The 22,168-nt window shown below is 44.6% G+C and overlaps 1 protein-coding gene across 1 annotated transcript in view; it reads left to right on the plus strand.

The window, feature by feature from the left end:
* The window catches only part of AK4 (adenylate kinase 4), a 64,148-nt gene that overhangs the window by 3,282 nt on the left and 38,698 nt on the right, over positions 1 to 22,168 (plus strand). The gene's annotated exons all lie outside the window — the stretch shown is intronic.

The raw sequence follows: 22,168 nt of genomic DNA on the forward strand, positions 1-22,168 counted from the left end.
GTTGCCATTGTTGTGATTGTTATTGTTATTGTTGTTATAGTTGTTGTTGGGCAGGATAGAGAGAAATGGAGAGAGGCGGGGAAGACGGAGAGGGGGAGAGAAAGACAGACACCTGCAGACCTGCTTCACTGCTTGTAAAGCGACCCCCCTGCAGGTGGGGAGCTGGGTGCTTCAACAGGGATCCTTACTCCAGTCTTATTGCTTTGTGCCACCTTTGATTAACCCGCTGTGCTACCATCCAGTCCCCAATATTTATTTATTTTAACATATGAAAGAGTTTAAGAGGACGGTGTCGGTGGCTCACCTGGTGAAACTCACACATTACAGTGTGCAAGAACCCAGGTTCAAGCCCCTGGTCCCCACCTGCAGAGGGAAAGCGTCATAAGTGGTGGAGTAGAGCTCCAGGTGTCTCTATCTCTTTCCCTCTTTATCTTCCCCTTCCCTCTCAATTTCTCTCTGTCTCTATCCAATAATAAATAGAAAATTTTTTAAAAAGTGAGTTTAATATGAGAAATGGAGAAAAACAAAACAGGTTCCAGCCCCCGGCTCCCCACCTGCAGGGGAGTCGCTTCACAGGCGGTGAAGCAGGTCTGCAGGTGTCTGTCTTTCTCTCCCCCTCTCTGTCTTTCCCTCCTCTCTCCATTTCTCTCAGTCCTATCCAACAACAATGACATCCATAACAACAACAATAATAACTACAAAAAAAAAAGGGCAACAAAGGGAATAAATAAATATTATAAAAAAAAGAAAGAAAAAAGAAAGACAAAACAGAGCCCACTGTGCCTCAAGTGGTACTGGGAATTGCAAAGGGAACTTGTGATGCACAAAGCTTATGGGCTGCCCGGTGGACCTGCCTCCCTAACTGAACCCATATTTTAGCATCCTTTATAGCTGACCTGGTGTCTTTTGACATGAAGCACTTGACACTCTCCATCTCAGGCCTGAATTAGCGACACTTTCTGTTCTTAATTATTTATTTACTGGGAGAGAAATTGAAAGGGAAGGGAGGGATGGAGAAGTCGAGAGAAAGAAAGACGTCTGGAGCATTGTTTCACTACTCATGAAGCTTCCTCCCTTTATGTAGCTGGGGACCCAGGGCTTGAACTTAGGTCTCTGTACATGGTAATGTGTGCATTCAAACCCACTTCCCTTCTCCATTTTCTGTTCTGTTTTGATTTTTTTAAATGCTTTTTAAAATATTTATTTATTCCCTTCTGTTGCCCTTGTTTTTATTGTTGTAGTTACTATTGGTGTTGTTATTGATGTCATCGTTGTTGGATAAGACAGAGAGAAATGGAGAGAGGAGGGGAAGACAGAGGGGGAGAGAAAGACAGACACCTGCAGACCTGCTTCACCGCCTGTGAAGTGACTCCCCTGCAGGTGGGGAGCTGGGGGCTTGAACTGGGATCCTTAGCCGGTTCCTGTGCTTTGTGCCAAGTGTGCTTAACCTGGTGTGCTACTGCCCGACTCCCGTTGTTTTGATTTTGAAGACTTTATTTATTAATGAAAAAGTTAACAGGAGAGAAAGAAAGAACTAGACATTACTCTGGTACATGTGCTGCCAGGGATTGAACTCAGGACCTCATGCTTGAGAGTCCAATGTTTTATCCAGTGTGCCACCTCCCAGGCCACCTATTTCTGTTTTTAAAGAAAATGTGATGGAAAATGGCCTCTTTCTGCCCCCCCCTTTTAGAGGTTTTAAAAAACTTTCCATTTGCTATTTTCCCATATTCCTTTTTCCTCATTTAAATTTCCTTCATCCTGAATGTTGGTTTCTCTTCTCTTCCACATCCACTCAGTGTTTTTCCCCAGAGTAAGATGTGACAGGAAAATGTTTAGAAGGTATTTTTTCTATTTCTAGAGGGGAAATAAGTGATTTTTGCCCAAACTGCTTTAAAAATTGTTGGGGGAAGAAGACAAAGGACAGCAGTTTGTTTTGAGAGTTGCCTGGTTCTAGTGGACTTGGAAGATGATGATGATGATGATGATCTCTCAGAAAGTCTGAGAATTCACAGCCGGGCAGATGAAACATTCCACAGTATTTACTTTTCTGTTACCTGCTGTTCACTTTGAGCTAATTCCCTGATAGAGAAGTACCACCACCCCACTGGATGTATCTTTTCGTAGTTGAAGGCTCCAAGGTGATGATGGAACACAGTAAAATCCCAGGAGATAAAGCTTTGATTGATGTGAAAATAGCGCAGGCCATCTGCTCCAGCCTTGCCTGGGGTAGACTGGTGCCCACAGGACTCTCCTGCAGCCACTGCGCGGTGCAAAGCTGCTCCTCCAGGGAGAGGCTGCACCGAGGCTGGGGAGTGTTGACTCCACTGCCTTGCAGAATTCCCTTCTCCCTTTTGTTGCTTCTGTGGTGGCTTTTTGTTTTTAATTTTTAAAAAATATTTTCCCTTGTGTTGCCCTTGTTGTTTTATTGTTGTATTTATTGTTATTGATGTCATTGTTGTTGAATAAGACAGAGAAATGGAGAGAGGAGGGAAGACAGAGAGGGGGAGAGAAAGATAGACACCTGCAGACCTGCTTCACCACCTGTGAAGTGACTCCCCTGCAGGTGGGGAGCCGGGGGCTCAAACCGGGATCCTTATGTCGCAGGTCCCTGCGCTTTGCGCTTTGCTTAATCTGCTGCACTACCGCCCAACTTCCCCTGTGGTGGCTTTTTTCACCTGTAATTCCAGTAAGATGAAGCAGGGGGTGGGGGCGGCTGGGTATGTGCGTTGTGATGCTGTGGCCCAGGCTGAAGCCCCAGTAGACACCACATTGAGACATTATGGCATCGAGAAGCTTTGGTGTCTACCTCCTCCTGTATGTGTGTGTGTGCGTGTGTGTGTGTGTGTGTGTGTGAGTGAGTGTGTGTCTGTGTGTGTGTGAGTGTGTGTCTGTGTGAGTGTGTGTGAGTGTGTGTGTCTGTGTGTGTGTGAGTGTGTGTATGTGAGTGTGTGTCTGTGTGTATGTGAGTGTGTGTGTGTCTGTGTGTGTGAGTGTGTGTGTGTGTCTGTGTGTGAGTGTGTGTGTGTGTGTGTGTGAGTGTGTGTCTGTGTGTGTGTGAGTGTGTGTGTCGCTGTCTGTTAGTGTTTTGGGTATCTTGGGTTCTAGCCGTGCGTAAGTTGATTATGTGTCCCTTCTGTCCCTTCTACCTTCTATGGTGTCCCTGTCTCCATAAAGAATCTTAGACAAGTGGTCCAGGAGGTAGCAGAGTGGATGAAGCTTTGGACTCTCAAGCATGAGGTCCTGAGTTCAATCCCTAGCAGCACATGTACCAGAGTGATGTCTGGTTATTTCTCTTTCTCCTCCTCTCTTTCTCATTAAGAAATAATTAATTATTATTATTATTATTTGCCTCCAGGGTAATCGCTGGGGCTGGGTGCCTGGACTATGAATCCATTGCTCCTGGTGGCCATTTTTTCCCCCTGTTGTTGCTCTTGTTGTTGTTGGATAGGACAGAGAGAAATGGACCTGCTTCACCACTTGTGAAGAGACCTCCCCCCTGCAGGTGAGGAGCCGGGGGCTTGAACCAGGATCCTTAGGCTGGTCCTTGTATTTGCGCCATGTACACTTAACCTGGTGCGCTCGTGCCTGCCTCTCCCCCCACTTTTTTCCCCACCAGGTTTATCTCTATGGCTTGGTGCCTGCACTACAGCAAATCCACTGCTCCCAGCAGCCATTTTTTCTTTTTTTTTTTTTCCCTCCCTCCCTTCCTTTCTCCCTTCCTTTCTATTTTTATTTGGCAAGACGGAGAGAAACTGAGAGGAGAGGAGAGGGGAATAAGAAAGAGGGAGAGAGGGGTCGGGCTGTAGCACAGCGGGTTAAGCGCATGTGGCGCAAAGCGCAGGGACCGGCATAAGGATCCTGGTTCGAGCCCCCGGCTCCCCACCTGCAGGGGAGTAGCTTCACAGGCGGTGAAGCAGGTCTTGAAGCAGGTCTGCAGGTGTCTATCTTTCTCTCCCCTTCTCTGTCTTCCCCTCCTCTCTCCATTTCTCTCTGTCCTATCCAACAATGAAAAACATCAACAATGGCAATAATAATAACCACAATGAGGCTACAACTACAAGGGCAACAAAAAGGGGGAAAAATGGCCTCCAGGAGCGGTGGATTCATGGTGCAGGCACCGAGGCCAGCAATAACCCTGGAGGAAAAAAAAAAAAGAAAGAAAGAGTGAGAGAAAGGTAGATACCTGCAGAGGTGCTTCACTACTCATGAAGTATTCCCCCTGTAGGTGGGGAGCTGGGGCTCGAACCCTGGTCTTTGCACATGGTGATATGTGTGCTGAACCGGGCACACCACTGCCCAGCTTCCTAAATAAAATCTTAAAGGAGAGAGAGAAAATGAATATGAATATCAATATCTCAGGTTATAAATTCCATCTGTATCTTGCCCAGAAAGAGCCAGTGTCCAAGTAGTTAAAGTCTTTTCTGCTTCCTTAGCTCCAATTTAGGCTGAAGGTTTGTCCATTGCCCAACCTTCGAAGATTAGCCTCTTGCTAGCCGTCTCCGTTGACTCCTCCCTGGTCACCTGGAGCAGTGCGGGCTGAGACTTACCAAATACCTTACTTGACAAAGACCCACTCCCAAATCACTGGCTCACATTTTCATGAGCATATTGCATGAAAAGAGAGACTTCTTTTCCATTGCCAGGAGCTTGGGTCCACCATCATGGCTATCTTAGCTTGTCTTCTTTTTTGAACATCTTTTTACATTTATTTATTTATTTGTTCATTCATTAATTTTTTTTTAGCAGAGCACTGCTCAGCTCTGGTTTATGGTGGTGTGGGGGTAGGGGGGTGAGGGGGAGGGCATTGAACCTGGGACTTCGGAGCCTCAGGCATGAGAGTCTCTTTGCATAACTGTTATGTTATCTACCCTTGCCCTATTTCTTTCTGTTTATTTATTTATTTTCCCTTTTGTTGCCCTTGTTTTTTACTGTTGTTGTAGTTACTATTGTTATTGATGTTGTCGTTGTTGGATGGGACAGAGAGAATGGAAAGACAGGAGAAGAGAAAGACAGACACCTGCAGACTTTGTTCACTGCCTGTGAAGCGACTCCCTGCAGGTGGGGAGCCGGGGGGCTCAAACCTGCCCTATTTATGTCTTATTTGATAGAGACAGAAATTGAGAGGGAAGAGGAGACAGGGAGAGAGAAAGAGTGATACCTGCGGCACTGCTTCACTTCTCAGGAAGCCTCCTCCCTGCAGGTGGGGGATTGGGGGTTTGAACCTTGGTCCTTGCACACTGTAATGTGTGCACTCAGTCGGTGCTCCACTGCTCCTCCCCAGCTTTTCTTTTCCTTTCCTTCTTTCCTCCCTCCCTCTTTGTCTTTCTTTCTGAATATTTCTTTGATTTACTATGCACGAGAATTTCACATGAGGCAGGGAGGCAGGAGAAAATAGCACACTCTGCTCCATGCAGTGCCAGGGATCAAACTTGGAAACTCAGATACAAACGTCCTATGCTCTACCAGTCAAGCTACTTCCTGAGCCAGGAACCATAGCTTTTCTGTGTGTGTATACGCTGTGTGCCAACACATGTGTGTATTTGCATGGTACGTATGAGGACACTTGCATGTAACTTTGCAAGTTTGTATGTAGTACTGAGTTCCACTGATACTTACATGGTAGAACATTCCTGAACGTTGTGAAAGGAAGGAGGAAGACAGGCTTAGTAGCTAAACACAGACACGGGAAGAATGACAGCAGGAGCAAGGTACAGGAGTACAGATTCAAAGTACGGGAGTCGGGCGGCAGCGCAGCGGGTTAAACGCATGTGGCGCAAAGCGCAAGGACCGGAGGAAGGATCCGGGTTCGAGCTCTTGACTCCCCACTTGCGGGGCGGTCGCTTCACAAGCGGTGAAGGACAACGACGACATCGATAACAACAACAACAGTAACTACAACAACAATGAAAAACAACAAGGGCAACCAAAGGGAAAATAAATAAATATAAAAAAAAACAATAAAAAAAGATTCAAAGCCTAAGTTTAGTGGCCTGGAATGTGACACAGTGGACAAAGCATTGGGACTCTCAATAAGAGACCTCCAAGTTCAATCACTGGCATTACATATGCCAGGGTAATGCCCTGGTTATCTCTCTTTCTTCCTCTCATAAATAAATAAATAAATCGTACAAAAGTGAAGTTCTTTAGGCTGTAATCCCCCCCCCCATTGACATGATCATAAAATAACATTAAAGAGGTAGGGGTCCTGGGAAGTGGCGCAGTAGATAAAGTGTCGGACTCTCAAGCACGGGGTCTTGGGTTCATGGCAGCACATGTACCAGACTGATGTCTGGCTCTTTCTCTTCTCCTAACTTTTTTTTGTTTTAAATTTATTTCCTTTTTGCTGCCCTTGTTTTTATTGTTGTTGTAGTTATTATTATTGTTGATGTCATTGTTGTTGGATAGGACAGAGAGAAATGGAGAGAGGAGGGGAAGACACAAGGGGAGAGAAAGACAGACACCTGCAGACCTGCTTCACCGCCTGTGAAGCGACTCCCCTGCAGGTGGGGAGCCGGGGGCTCAAACCGGGATCCTTATGCAGGTCCTTGCGCTTTGCGCCACATGCGCTTAACCCGCTGTGCTACCGCCGGGCTCCCGCCAGGCTCCCGCCTCCTAGCTTTCTTAATCTTCATCATCATCATCTTACATGGTGAGGTCATGGTGTCGTCCCTGGCATGACACAGACTAGAGTGTTGCTCTGGTTCTCTCTCCTTCTCTCAAATAAATCAGTACATCTTTAAAATAACTTCTCGGACAGCAAAAAAGCTCACTTGGGTAGGAACTTGCTTTGTCATGTGCACCACCTAAGCTAGGTTGCGACCCCACTATCCTGGAGGTATCTTCCTGCTGCGGTATCTTCTGTGGTATCTTCCCCTCTCTGGCTCTGGCTCTCTCTGTCTGAAGAAGTCAACAGTAAGTCAACAGTGTAAGGACCCAGGTTCTAGCCCCTGGTCCCCACCTGCAGGAGGAAAGCCTCACACTTGGTGAAGTAGAGCTATAGGGGCCTCTATCTGTTTCTATCTCAATGTCTCTCTGTCTCTATCCAATAATAAATAAAATAAAATGAAATAAAGTAATAAAAAAAATAGTCAACACGCAGAGAGGGACTAGGCAGTGGTGCATCTAGTTGAGTACACATGTCACCATGTGTAAGATCCTGGGTTCAAGCCCCCAGTCTCCAACTGTAGGAGGTGGGGTGTTGGGGGGAGAAGCTTCAAGAGCAGTGAAGCAATGCTGAAGCAGTTTCTTTCTCTTTCCCTCTCTATCTCCCCTTTCCATCTTACTTTCTGTCTCAAGCCAATGAATAAATATTAAAAAAACAATTACAGTCTTTAAGACAGAAAAAAAAGGAAAAGAGGAAAATTTCTATTCGGTGACAACTTTTTTTTTTTTTTTTTTTTGCGTAGTGGGTGACTGAATCCTTCCACCGAAGGCTATAAGAATCCTCTTCTAAGGGCCTGACAGCTACATAGTGGTGTTCAAAAAAGAATTACTCTGTCCTTTAGAGCCAGTGTCTCAAGTGCGGGAAATTGGCCGGTTTCCACTTGGAAGCATCCTGGATTTGATTGAAAAGATGTTCAAGAACAAACCTGCTTCTGTTCTTAATTACTATTAACTCCAGCTCTTGCAGGAGCGTCACAGATGGGACCAGCATTTCAAATTAAACCATGGAGCGAGTGCACGAACCTCTCTGAAAGGACGACCTAATTCAGAGGACTCAGACTTTTTTTTTTTTTCTTGTTTGGTACTCATTACATTTAAGAATGTGTCTCCTCTGTGTAAGAGTGAAAACTTCTGAGAATTGGAGGGTAGAAGCCTTCTATGAGGGAGACTTGAATCAGTTCAACCCTCTAGCTTCAAAAGCTAATGTTTGTGACTGGAGAGATGACTTAACTGGTAGAGCACTGGACTTACATGCCTGAGGTTTCTGGTTCAATCCCCAGCGTTTCATGTACCTCCTGAGCAATGCTTTGACTTCTCTTTTCTCACTCTCAGGTGAAACTCTTTTTCATAAATAATTAAATTAATCTTTTAAAAAAAAAGCAGTTAGCGGGAGTTGGGCAGTAGTGCAGTGGGTTAAGCACATGTGCGAAGCACAAGGGCTGGAGTAAGGATCCTGGCTCGAGCCCCCGGCTCCCCACCTGCAGGGGAGTCACTTCACAGGTGATGAAGCAGGTCTACAGGTGTCTCTCTCCCCCTCTCTGTCTTCCCCTCCTCTCTCCCATTTCTCTCTGTCCTATGCAACAGCGACATCAATAACAACAACAACTACAGCAACAATAAAAAAAAAAAAAAGGGCAACAAAAGGGAAAATAAATAAATAAATTTTTTAAAAAAGCAGTTAGCTTTAATGGATTACACAGAGTCTTCTCAGTACAGGATTTCTGGACTTTGTCATATTCTGTTTTGTTTCTAGCCGTGTTAATGAGATGTAGCTTTAGAGGTCTGAAAGTTGTTTTTTTCTTTAACCTTTAAATTTTAATTTTTTAAAACTTTACTGATTTTACTTGATAGAACAGAGAGAACTTGAGAGGGAGAGAGAGGTAGGGAGAGAGAGAGAGAGAGAGCTGCAACACTGCTTCACCACCCATGAAGCTTTCCCCCTGCAGGTGGGGGACCAGGGGCTTAAACGTGGGCCCTTGTAGATGGTAATATGTGCACTTAACTAGACACCACCACCCTGCCTACTCTGAAAGTTTTGAGGTATTTTTCCAGATTAGCAGGCCCACTGCATGTGGCCTGAGGTGTTTTTTTTTTTTTTTTTTTTGGCCTCCAGGGTTATTGTTGGGGCTAGGTGCCTGCACTACGAATCCACTGCTTCTGGAGGCCATTTTTCCCATTTGGTTGCCCTTATTGTTGTCATTATTATTATTTATGTCATTGCTGTTGTTGTTGTTGGATAGGACAGAGAGAAATGGAGAGAGGAGGGGAGAGAAAGGTAGACACCTGCAGACCTGCTTCACCGCCTGTGAAGGAGGGTTGAAACAGGGGACTCGAACCGGGATCCTTATGCCTATCCTTGCGCCTTATGCCATGTGTGCTTAACCTGCTGTGCTACCGCCTGATCCCCTAGAGTTTATTGTTTATTATTTATTTTTTTATTCTCCTGGTTTCTGTATTTAAGAGCTCTAATTTCGACTCGAGTAACGTGTCCCAGGGTGGTGAGCCTGTCATAAGCACACATATAGCTTTCCCCCAGGGTGGTCATTTTTAGAGTTGCTTTTTCTCCCCCTCTTCATCTTATCAAAGACATGCTTTGTGGAAAAATTTGGACAAGTGACAATTGCAATACATTGAAGAGGCCAGTCAAAACCACCCAGAATGCCACCCTGACTTGAGTTCTGACAAACCATTTTCTTTTTCGGTATATTTGCTTCACTACCTTTCAACAAAGGAACTTGGTCTATTACATTAGTTGATTTTTTTTTTTTCTTCATGCTAATACATGTGTGAATTGTGACCATTTCCCCAAGTTCTTAATGTTTCTTTAGGAGCATTCTTAAATTTCTCTACAATCCACTCATTTAAGAGATTTTTGAGGGCACTTATTCAAATCTTCCTTTGTTGTGAGAGTTCACACTGAGGTGAGGAAATGAGGGGCTGAGGGCACAAGAGATAAGCACATGTGGAATAAACAGGATGGTGCAGGTAATCTTGAAGTAACACAAGGGTTAGCACTGGAGAGGCTTCCAGCAAAGTGCAAGGACTGGCTTAAGGATCCCGGTTCGAGCCCCCACCTGCAGGGGAGTCACTTCACAGGCAGTGAAGCAGGTCTGCAGGTGTCTATCTTTCTCTCTCCCTCTCTGTCTTCCCCTCTTCTCTCCATTTCTCTCTGTCCTATCCAACAATGACAACATCAAAAACAACAACAATAATAACTACAACAATAAAAAAAGGGGGCAACAAAAGGGAATAAATATTTAAAAAAAAAAAGTGTAGGCCATGGGAGACTGCACGATTCACACAGATAAAGGCATTGCTTTGATCCAAACAGACCCCAAATGAAACAAAATGAAAGGAGGAGGAGGAGAAGGAAGGAAGGAAAGAAAGGAGGAAGGGAGGGAGGGAGGGAGGGAGGGAGGAAGGAAGGAAGGAAGGGGCGGCAGGAAATCTAAAAAACAGTTTGTTTCTATTTTTTTTAGGAATTTGATGGACAGGGAGAGAATTTGCATTATTTCAACACTCTGACTACTATTATTCCAAGTCTCCGGCTAGTTGAGAAGGGGTACTTGCTGCCAGAACTGTGGTTTAACTAGGACAAGAACTCTTGGAATTTGGAGACAAGACTGTTAAACTTTAACATCAGTAGCAGCCCAGCTGGACTTCATGTAAATGTATAATGAGACCTTTTGTACCATGTCTTAAAGGCCAACCGGTGGTCCTGGAGGTGGTGCAGTGGATAAAACATTGGATTCTCAAGCATGAGGTCCAGAGTTCAATCCCTGGCAGCACATGTACCAGAGTGATGTCTGGCTCTTTCTCTCCTTCTATCTTCATGAATAAATAAATAAAATCTTTTTTTTTTTTAAAAAAGGCCAACTTGAGAGTTAAAAAGAAAGTAAGGAAGAAAAGGAAGGAAGGAAGGAAGGAGAAAGGAAAAGATGGGGGAGGAAATGTAATCCAAAGAAACATTTTTTTGGTGCTAGGGATAGAACCCTGGTCTAGGGTCTAGGGAAGGCAGAGCACGTCCAAGTGAGCTGTGCTTGCCAGCCCAGTTAAGTTTGTGTTGTTGTTGTTGCTGTTACTGTTGTTTTTAGATTGATTTATGAGAGAGCAGGAACCAGACCATCACTATGACACATCCAGTGCCAGAACTTGGATCCAGCACTTAAACCACTGAGCCACCTCCTGGGCCAGTGCTGCTGCCAAGTTTTGGGAGAGTTAATAGTTATACACAGGGACTAGGTAGTGGTGCAGTGGGGTGAGTGCACACATGCTCTCAACAAGACCCAGGTTCAAGGCCCTGGCCCCCAACTTCAGAGGGGAATCTTCACAAGTAGTGAAGCAGTACTGGAGGACTCTGTCTCTCTCTGTCTCTTCTTCATGTCACTTTTTAAAAAATATATTTATTATTTATTTTCCCTTTTGTTGCCCTTGTTGTTTTTCATTGTTGTTGTAGTTATTGTTGTTATTGATGCCGTCGTTGTTGGGTAGGACAGAGAGAAATGGAGAGAGGAGGGGAAGACAGAGAGGGGGAGAGAAAGACAGACACCTGCAGACCTGAAGCGACTCCCCTGCAGGTAGGGAGCCAGGGGGCTCAAATTGGAATCCTTAAGCCGGTCTTTGAGCTTTGCAGCATGTGCGCTTAATCCGCCCGACTCGCTGGCCTGCACTCTCGGCCTTCAGTAGTTTCTAAGTAGACACCAGCCACCTTTGATCCGGGAACTTAGCACTTCCTATGACCTGGTCTTCAGCCCTAACATCTGCAGTGCTGTGGGTTGAGCGCGTGCCAGGCGCCGGACTGCTGGGTAGATGTATACTATCTTCAGCCCACACAGAGCGGCTCCTATGACCATAAGCCTCCTCCTCCCTTCTCCTTATATGAGGAGGATGCTTTCCAAGACTCCTAGATGCTTGGACATTACTGAGCTCTGCATGTTCTCTTTTGTTTTTCCTGTCTTTTTACCAGACCACTGATCTGGTTTATGGTGGTGCAGGGGGTGGGGTGGTGGGGGGCGGGGGTGGGGGGTGGGGGTATTGAACCTAGGACTTTGGAGCCTGGGGCACGTGGGTCTCTTTGTATAACCATTATGCTGTCTACCCCCGCCACCCTATTCTGTTTGTTCCTATACAAATATACCTGTGTTTGTCTTTTTTTTCCAATTTTTTTATATTTATTATCCCTTTTGTTGCCCTTTTTATTGTTGTTGTTGTTATTGATGTCGTCGTTGTTGGATAGGACAGAGAGAAATGGAGAGAGATGGGGAAGACAGAGAGGGGGAGAGAAAGACAGACACCTGCAGACCTGCTTCACCGCCTGTGAAGCGACTTCCCTGCAGGTGGGGAGCCGGGGGCTCGAACTGGGGTTCTTACGCTGGTCCCTGCGCTTTGGGCCATGTGCGCTTAACCTGCGCTACCGCCCGACTCTGTCTTTTTAAATTAAGCATAGTAAGAGATCAACAACAGTAGTTACAGAGATAGTGAATATTGCAATAGAATCATGATTTTTTTTTCTTCTGGTTTTCCACTGCATGTAAGTTATGTCTTCCGTGTAATTCGGTCTAAGTGTGCATGACAGAAACCCAGAGTGTGTGTGTGTGTGTGTGTGGGGGGGGTCAGTGAAATAGCTCATTTGGACAGTGAGCTGTTTTTGCCACGCCTGTGACCCAGGTTCAAGCTCTGTTTCCTCTAGGTTGAAGGAAACTTCTGTGTTTTCTTACTGTCTCTTGACTCCGAAGACGTATTTTTTTGTAGTCTTGTTTTAGTTTTCTAAGGTTCGTAGGAACCAAACACTATGCATAGCAATGAATATGTTAAGCTTAATCTGTTTCTTATTCTTAGCATTGGAAGAGATTGGAAGGCCTTCCCTCCAGCGTGGCCCTCTTCTGTAGCAGCTGACAGCCAACTTTTGTGCAGCTGGCTCTTTCCTTGCTGGACAGGTCTAATTGTTGGAAGATTTGTCCCCTTACATTGAGCATAAAGTCAGATCCTCGAGACTGTCATCCATTCACTGTCACCCACTGGTTCAACTCCGGTTTTCTTGTGTCCCGTACATTAAGTCCACTGACTGTATATAGTTTAAAAAAGTTGTTAGGTGCTGGGCTAGCTTCGAGGGCAGGAGACAGACGACCAGGGACTCATGGCTGGTATGCAGTTCAGTCTTTATTCACGTGGAACGCAGCACAATCTAAGCTATCTAAAACTATCTATAATCACAATCCTGTCCTTATATATATACTTGCCAAATAGGGTGGAAACAGGATGTGATGTAGAGAGGGTGGAGTGAAAAGAGACTGGTGCAAATCAGGGTGTACTACGAGAGGGGGCGGAGGAAAAAGACATCATGAACCAGTGGGGATTAAACCAATGCCCTGCAGGCAGGGCGGTGCTTAGTTAACAGTGGTTATGTAAATAGAATACAATGTTAAGCAGGGGGGATTAAACCAATGAAACAGAAGGGGTCTTAGAAGCAGAATTAGAAGCATACCAACAGTTAGGTACCAGTTCCTTGACTTAAGTTGTCTTTCTCTTTCCAAAGAAAACTCTTTCCCTATAAGAAAATTTTAAAAATTATCTTTATTTATTTATTTATTTATCTATCGGATAGAGATAGTTAGAAATCGAAAGGGTAGAGGAAATAGTGAGGGAGAGAGACAGAGAGACACCTGCAACACTTGCTTCACCGTTTACAAAGATTGCCTCCTGCAGGTGGGGACCAGGGGTTTGAACTTGGGTCCTTGCACATTGTACCATGTACACTGAACCAGGTGTGCCATTGCCCAGCCCTTCCCTTTCCCATTTCTATCTTGTTACTGTTTTTAGATTTTTTTTTTTTTCCAGTCTAGTTTCCCTCTATGACCCTTTAAAATGGTTTTGACCACATTACTGATGTCTGGCTAAATGCAGACATGGTAGGGGCAGTTATTGTAGGGGGTAGGTGTACTTCCATAACTACTACTTCTTCTTTTTGTGTTTTTAAACTAGAGCATTGTGTCTGTTGGTGATCCCAGGGATCAATCACACTTGCAACCTCTCACAGACAATCTACTCTTTCTTCCTTTCTTTTTCTCTTGCTTCCTTTCCTCTTTCTTTTCAACTTTATTTGAAATTGATGAAGGAAGGTGGATAGAGAAGGAGAGACAGAGAGAGATACTAGAGCATTGCTTCACTGCTTAGGAAGCTTTCTTCTGCTAGTGGGGACCAGGGACTTGAACCAAGGTCTTGAGGCATGCTAACGTGCACTTAACCAGTTGCGCTACTGCCTGGCCCCTGCAATCTATTCATTTGCTAAATTCACATTATATTCTGGAGTGTATCTGAACACTGACACTGTGGCTTGATTTATTCTCAGAAACTCAACGGTTTTTGAGGTTGTATACCAGGGTCAGCTTGAACCTAACGCTCAGATTCTCACTGTTTCCAGGCTTCTCAAATCTATGGTCCCGTCCTTTGGGCGAGGGCCATAGGTCTTCTTAGGCTTACCCTGAGGGGTAGTGTTAACTATAGAATCAGGAACAAATTAGAAATGTTTTCAGGGGTTTGCAATCAACATTTAGTTTAAGCATGTAGGATATTAACCAGCGATGAACAATCATGAATAATTTCTTCAAATTATGAATTTTATTATTTGTTTGGAATTTTATTTTTCTCTCCCTCAGAGTACTGCCTAGCTCTGACTTATGGTAGTGCAGGGGATTGAACCTGTGACTTTGGAGCCTCAGGCAGGAAAGTAGTTTTTTTTTTTTTTTTTTTTGACCTCCAGGGTTATCGCTGGGGTTCAGTGCCTGCATCACGAATCCACTGCTCCTGGAGGTTATTTTTTTCTTCCCTTTTGCTGCCCTTGTTGTTTTATCGTTGTTGTGGTTATTATTATTGTTGTCATTGATGATGTTGTTGTTGGACAGGACAGAGAGAAATGGAGAGAGGAGGGGAAGACAAGAGAGGAGAGAAAGACAGACACCTGCAGACCTGCTTCACCGCCTGTGAAGTGACTCCCCTGAAGGTGGGGAGCGGGGGCGGGGGGCCCTCAAATTGGGATCCTTACGCGGTCCTTGGCTTTGCGCCACTTGCGCTTAACCTGTTGCGCTACTGCTCGACCCCTAGGAAGGTCTTTTTACATAACCATTATGCTATTTCCCCAGCCTCTGGAATGTTTTGTTTATCTATTTTTTTATATATTTATTTTCCCTTTTATTGCCCTTGTTGTTTTTCATTGTTGTTGTAGTTATTGTTATTAATGTCATCGTCGTTAGGACAGAGACAAATGGAGAAATAGAGAGAGGAGGGGAAGACAGAGGGGGAGAGAAAGACAGACACCTGCAGACCTGCTTCACCGCCTGTGAAGCGACTCCCCTGCAGGTGGGGAACCGGGGGCTCGAACCAGGATCCTTACATTGGTCTTTGCGCTTTGCGCCACGTGTGCTTAACCCGCTGCTCTAAGCCAGACTCCCTGTTTATCTGTGTTTTAATCCAGAACACTGTATAGTTCTGATTTAAAGTAGCGCAGGGGATTGAACTCAAAGACTTGCGAGCCTCAGGTAGGGAAGTCTGTTACATAAGTTATTATACTGTCTCCTTGGCCTTCACATTGTTTTTTGTTTTTTTTTTAAATCCAGGACTGTGCTGCTTTTTGCTAAATGATGTAGTACTGCAAAGTCGTCTGGTAAATGTTTCCTTAAAGGAATGTGTAACAGTGTGGGGCTCAGAGCCACAGAGCTGGGCTTGGAATCTGATTTGGCCGCTCGAGCTCTCCAGTCTTGGGCAAAAGCAGCCGACCGTTTTGTGTTTACTCATTTATAAATGAGAGTAATGGTAGCACTATCTCACATGGTTTTCTTCTCTCTTTTTCTTTTTTTTTAATATTTATTTACTTATTTTCCCTTTTGTTGCTCTTGTTTTTCATTGTTGTTGTAGTTATTATTGTTGTTATTGATGTCGTTGTTGGATAGAACAGGGAGAAATGGAGAGAGGAAGGGAAGACAGAAGGGGAAAGACACCTGCAGACCTGCTTCACCACCTGTGAAGCGACTCCCCTGCAGGTGGGGAGCCGGGAGCTGGAACCCGAATCCTTAGAACAGTCCTTGTGCTTCACGCCACTTGGCTGTGCTATTGCCCGACTCCCCTCACATGGTTTTCTTGTGTTGGCTTTGACCAGGGGAGCTGAGTAAGGCACTCCATGAGTGGAAAATTCAAGGAGGTGCCAACAAGCCTTAATAATCAAGACAAATAGTTAAATGAATAAAATGAATAAAACACAAATCTTTTTTTTAAAAGTTTTTTATCAGTGATTTAATAACGATGAACAAGACTGTAAGATCACAGGGGTCCAGTTCCATACAGTTCCCAGCACCAGAGTTCCATGTCTCATCCCCTCCATTGGAGGCTTCTCTGTTCTTTATCCCTCTGGGAGTAGGGATCAAAATTCTGTTTGGGGTGCAGAAGGTGGGAGGTCTGGCTTGTGTAATTGCTTCTCTGCTGGGCATGGACATTGGCAGCTTGATTCATAACTCCAGCCTCAAAACAAATCTCAAATAAAGGCCAGATCTGACAGATTGAAGAATAAGATGAAGTGAATGCGAGTGAGTTACACAAGTCCAGTGTTGGATCCTATCTTTATTTAAAATATGCACAGCTTAAAAGTTCATTATTTTTGGGAGTCGGGCAGTAGCGCAGCGGGTTAAGCGCGTGGTGCAAAGGGCAAGGACCGGCATAAGGATCCCGGTTCGAGCCCCCGGCTCCCCACCTGCAGGGGAGTCGCTTCACAGGCGGTGAAGCAGGTCTGCAGGTGTCTTTCTTCCTCTCCCCCTCTGTCTTCCCCTCCTCTCTCCATTTCTCTCTGTCCTATCCAACAGCAACGACATCAGTAATAACTATAACAATAAAACAACAAGGACAACAAAGGGGAATAAATAAATATAAAAAATTTTTAAAAAGTTCATTGTTTTCAGCATGAATCTTTTTTTTTGAAAGATTTTATTTATTTATTAATGAGAAACATAGGAGGAGAGAGAAAGAACTAGGCATCACCTGGTACGTGTGCTGCTGGGGACTGAACTCAGGACCTCATGTTTGAGAGTCTGATGCTGTATCCACTCCCAGACCACTTCTTTTTTTTTATTTTTCAAATATTTATTTTCCCTTTTGTTGCCCTTGTTTTTTTTATTGTTGTTATAGTTATTATTGTTGTTATAGTTATTATTGTTATTATAGTTATTGTTGTTATAGTTATTATTGTTGTTGTTACTGATGTTGTTGCTAGACAGGACAGAGAGAAATGGAGAGAAGATGGGAAGACAGAGAGGGGGAGAGAAAGACAGACACCTACAGACCTGCTTCACCACCTGTGAAGCGACCCCCCTGCAGGTGGGGAGCCGGGGGCTTGTACAGGGATCCTTATGCCGGTCCTTGGTGCCACATGCACTCAACCCGCTGCGCTAAAGTTTTTTTAATTTATAAAATGGAGACATTGACAAGACCATAGCATAAGAGGGGTACATTTCCACAATTGCCCACCCCCTGAGCTCCATATCCCCTCCCCTCGCCTGATAGCTTTCCTGTTCTTCATCCCTCTGTGAGTATGGACCCAAGGTCATTGTGGGGTGCAGAAGGTGGAAGGTCTGGCTTCTGTCATTGCTTCTGCGCTGAACGTGGGTGTTGACAGGTTGATCCATACTCCCAGCCTGTCTCTCTCTTTCCCTAGCGGGGCAGGGATCTTAATGTATTGGGCTAAAATGTTTTTACTCTGATTATTGTAGTTTTTTTTTTTCTCTCTTTTCCTTTCATTTTCTTTCCTCCTTCTCCATTTTTCACCCACGGTGAGTACTTGGCTTGGTACTTGGTATTAGTTGATTATATAGTGTCAATTATATAGTGATTATATAGTGTCAATTTGTTCAGAGGAACTGAATTTCAAGGTCCTTGTAGAAGGATTTTTTTTTCTTGCCCAGCACAGATAACTTTTAACTTTTAGGTTGTCTGAGAGTGTCAATCTGAATCTCATAGTCAAGATCAGGTTCGAGTTTTGAATGTCATGTTTCCAACTTGGCTGGAGTTCCAACCCCAAAGAGTAAAAACTGCACGATTTAGCTGAAGTCTAGAGGCATCAAGCCAAACCAAACAACTCGGAAACACTGCTGCTTCTTAATGGCCAGGATTGTGAAAGGCAGCCACAGATGGTGGCTGAACCATAGCTGGAGCTACTATTTTGTTGGCTCAAGATGTAAGTGACAGAAGCCAGGATGTCATGGGGGCGGGGGTGGGGTGGGGAGGGAGGGTGTTGATATTTTTCTAAGTGAAAGTCTGGTAGAATCTCTCCACAATTCTGGCTCAAATTTCAATCTGGAGATGGTTAAATCCTCTGAGGTTTAAAAACGTATCATATTTCTTTCTTTTTTTTTTTATTTTTCAAGATTACTTATCTTTCCCCATTTGTCCTCTTCCCCAGTTTCTTTTGCCATCTCAATCTGCTTCTCTCTTCTGCTGCTTAAATAAGACAGCATGTCACATACTGCCAGATGTTCATGGTGTGTATCATGGCGTGCATTCCTGTTCTGGAACAAGACCCCTGACATAGGACATCTAGAATTTATTGGGCTGATGAATGTCCAACATCTCGCATGGCTTCTTTAAAATTATTATAACTAGGGGGTCGGGCGGTGGCGCAGTGGGTTAAGCGCATGTGGTGCAAAGCACAATGACCGGCATAAGGGTCCTGGTTCAAGCCCCCAGGTCCCCACCTGCAGGGGTCCTTGCGCACTGTAATGTGAGCACTTAACCAGGTGCGCCACCACCGCCTGCCTCCCCTGCCCGCCTTCTCTGCCCTCCCCCCACTCCCCTTTGCTTTTTAATCTGCAGTTAGTGGCAAGGAGAGGCATTCAAATTATGTAAATTCTGATTCCGGTCTAAGCTAAAAAGAAAAATTATTCATCATCTTTTAAGTTGAAAAATGATCACAAAATCAAGTAACTTTAGCTATAATTTCCTTTGGTTAGATACTGATAACTGTCTCCCTATGCTAAATATTTGAGGTCTAAGAGTAAATGACAGGAAAGTTCTCAAAGACAGTTTTAGTCCATGGGACAGAGTTCTAGAGCAACGGCAGACTGGACAGGAGTGAAGTCCTGAGCTTGATACTTTGTATTATGGGTGCTGGAGTTATACTATGATTCTCTCATCAATTGAGAGAATTCTTTCACAATTATTTTTGAAAGAGAACAAGAATGAGAGAGTTTGCTGCATAACCTGGCTGGGCTAGCTCCCTAGACCTACTCTAAAAAAAAAAAAAAAGCTGGGCTGTAGCACAACAGGTTAAGCGCAGGTGGTGCAAAGCGCAAGGACCGGTGTAAGGATCCCGGTTCGAGCCTCCGGCTCCCCACCTGCAGGGGAGTCGCTTCACAGGTGGTGAAGCAGGTCTGCAGGTGTCTGTCTTTCTCTCCCCTCTCTCTCTGTCTTCCCCTCCTCTCTCCATTTCTCTCTGTCCTATCCAACAACGATGACATCAGTAACAACAACAATAATAACTACAACAACAATGAAAAACAAGGGCAACAAAAAGGGAAAAATAAATAAATATTAAAAAAAATACATGTATTTAAAAAAAAAAAAGAGCTAGGGAGATGCTTGGTAGTATAGTGTACAGACAGACACTCATGCCTGAGACCTGAGGGCGCACATTACAGTGCACAGGGATCCTGGTTCAAGCTCCTGGTCCCCACCTGTGGGGGGAATACTTCACAAGTGGTGAAGCAGGGCTGCAGGGGTCTCTCTCCCTCTCTATCACCCTCTCCCCTCTCAGTTTCTCTCTGTCTCTATTCAATAAATTAAAAAAGTATATATATATTGAAAAATAATCTGGTATTTTATTTCTTAGTGTACACACACACACACCTCATATATATAAGAAAGCCAGAATAGTTACACAATGTAATATCTTAGGATTTGTTAGGTAAAACTTACCTGTGCTACACACATACACACACACACACACACACACACACACGTACACACCTCAAATATATAAGAAAGCCAGAATAGTTACACAGTGTAATATCTTAGGATTTGTTCGGAAAACTGCAGGGTAAAACTTAACCTGTGCTACACACACACACACACACACACACACACACACACACACACACACACACACACCCAGAAGAGACATCTCAAAGGGTGACAGATGTTTGTTTGACTGTGAGATCGTATTTAATATCTCATGTGGGGCAGACAGCAAGTACCCATATGTGAAATTGAAAATGTGAGTTATTTCCTACAAAGTGTTCTGCTTCCTCTGTGAAAAAAAATTTAGGAGGCTTCATCTGGGAAATCTTTGCATTGACTCACACATTGGTGGGTGTCGTAAGAATGTCAGATAGCATTTGGAGGAGCAAGCATCCACTTGTGGTAACAGATCCTTTCTTGTTAAGAGGTCAGGCTTGGGAGCCCAGTGCAATCTGGGGCAGTGTTCTTTCTGCACCAGCTGGCATCCACGGAAGCAATAGCTGTGAGGACCACTGGCAAAACCATGTGAAGTGTCCACTTGTGTAAACTCATCAGCTCACAGAAGGTCTTGCTTCATCCGGTAATTTACTTTACCCAGCTATTCAGGGCTTGCCAAAGATTGTGACTGCAAGAGAGCGTTTAAAGGAAACATTGCAGCACACAGTTCTCACTGGGCCATTGAGAAGGTTTTTCTGAAGCTTAGTTCTTTAGAGTCCTAGATGGTTGAAGAGCACAGTAACTAGACCGTATCTTGAGGGGGGGAACCCAGCACACCCATCCAAAAAGATCTGTGTACACATATGTTCTTAGCAGCACAATTTGTAATAGCCAAAACCTGGAAGCAACCCAGGTGTCCAACAACAGATGAGTGGCTGAGCAAGTTGTGGTATATACACACTCAGCTATAAAAAATGGTGACTTCACTGTTTTCAGCCGATCTTGGATGGACCTTGAAAAATTCATGTTAAGTGAAATAAGTCAGAAACGGATGAATGTGGGATGATCACTCTCAGGCAGAAGGTGAAAAACAAGATCAGAAGAGAAAACACAAGTAGAACTTGGACTGGAATTGGCGTGTTGCACCAAAGTTAAAGACTCTGGGGTGGGTGGAGGCAGAATACAGATCCAAAAATGATGACAGAGGACCTAATGGGGGTTGTATTGTTACATGGAAAACTGAGAAATACTATGCATGTATAAACTATTGTATTTACTGTTGAATGTAAAATATTCTGCAATAAAGAAATAAAAAAAAGTCTAAATAAAATACAATGGCAAAAAAAATTATTGAAATCTCCTTACATCATATCTGAAAGGTTACTTTTTTTTTTGCCTCCAGGGTTATTGCTGGGGCTCAGTGCTTGCACCATGTAGCCACTGCTCCTAGAAGCTATTTTTCCCCCCTTTTGTTGCCCTTGTTGTTGTAGCCTTGTTGTGGTTATTATTGTTATCGTTGATGTCGTTCATTGTTGGATAGGACAGAGAGAAATGGAGAGAGGAGGGGAAGACAGAGAGTGGGAAAGAATGACAGACACCTGCAGACTTGCTTCACCGCCCTGTGAAGCCACTGCCTTGCAGGGGGGTAGCTGGGGGCTTGAACCAGGATCCTTACGATGGTCCTTGCACTCAGTGCCACGTGCACTTAACCTGCTGCGCTACCGCCTGACCCCCTGAAAGGTTACTTTTTTAAAAAGGGGGTGGGAGGTGGGCGGTGGCACATCCAGTTAAGTGCACATAGTACTGTGTTCAAGGACGTGCACAAGGATCTGGGTTCGCGCCCCTGGTTGCCCACCTGCAGTGGCGAATCTTCACAAGTGGCAAAGCAGGTCTGTAGGTGTTTATCTTTCTCCCTGTCTACCTCCTTCTCCCCTCTACATTTTACTGTGTCCTATCCAATAAAAAAGGAAGGGGGTGGCAACCAGAATCAGTGGATTCATAGTGCCAGTACTGAGCCCCAGTGATAGCCCTGGAAGCAAAAATGAAAAGAAAACCTTAGTGTGGTTGTGAGGTGTCTGCAGCATGTCCTAAAGTTGCTTCAGCTCACTCACTTTTCCTCAGCATTCTAAAGCTGGGAGCTTTCCTTGGTCCTGGGGTCAGGTTGAGGCTTCCTTCTCTGCTCCCTGCCCTTTGACCTCACTGCACTCTTTCTAGTCATGCCTCTCCTTTGCTGTGGAGACTCCTTGAGGCAAGGAATTGCAACAGACTGGCCCAGTGAAGAAGCCAAAGGTTAGGCAATAAAGGAACTGTTAGCAGGAAGGGCCTGAGGAGTGCTTCCTGCCTAGTCAGAGAGACTTTGAAAGTCTTCTTGAAGAGTTTCCGTGTTATCCTGTTGCCTGGGGAGTGCATTGTTGTGGTGTTGGAGGAGAAAGAGACTTGTATCCATCCAACTGCTTTAGGCCAGTCTCCTTGGGAGTCATGTAGAAGATGGATGGATGGATGGATGGATGGATGGATGGATGGATGGATGGATGGATGTATGGGTGGAAATCTGGGTGTCTGGGTGGTTGGA

The sequence above is a fragment of the Erinaceus europaeus genome, chromosome 13 (assembly GCF_950295315.1).
Source record: "Erinaceus europaeus chromosome 13, mEriEur2.1, whole genome shotgun sequence".
Lineage (NCBI taxonomy): Eukaryota > Metazoa > Chordata > Mammalia > Eulipotyphla > Erinaceidae > Erinaceus > Erinaceus europaeus.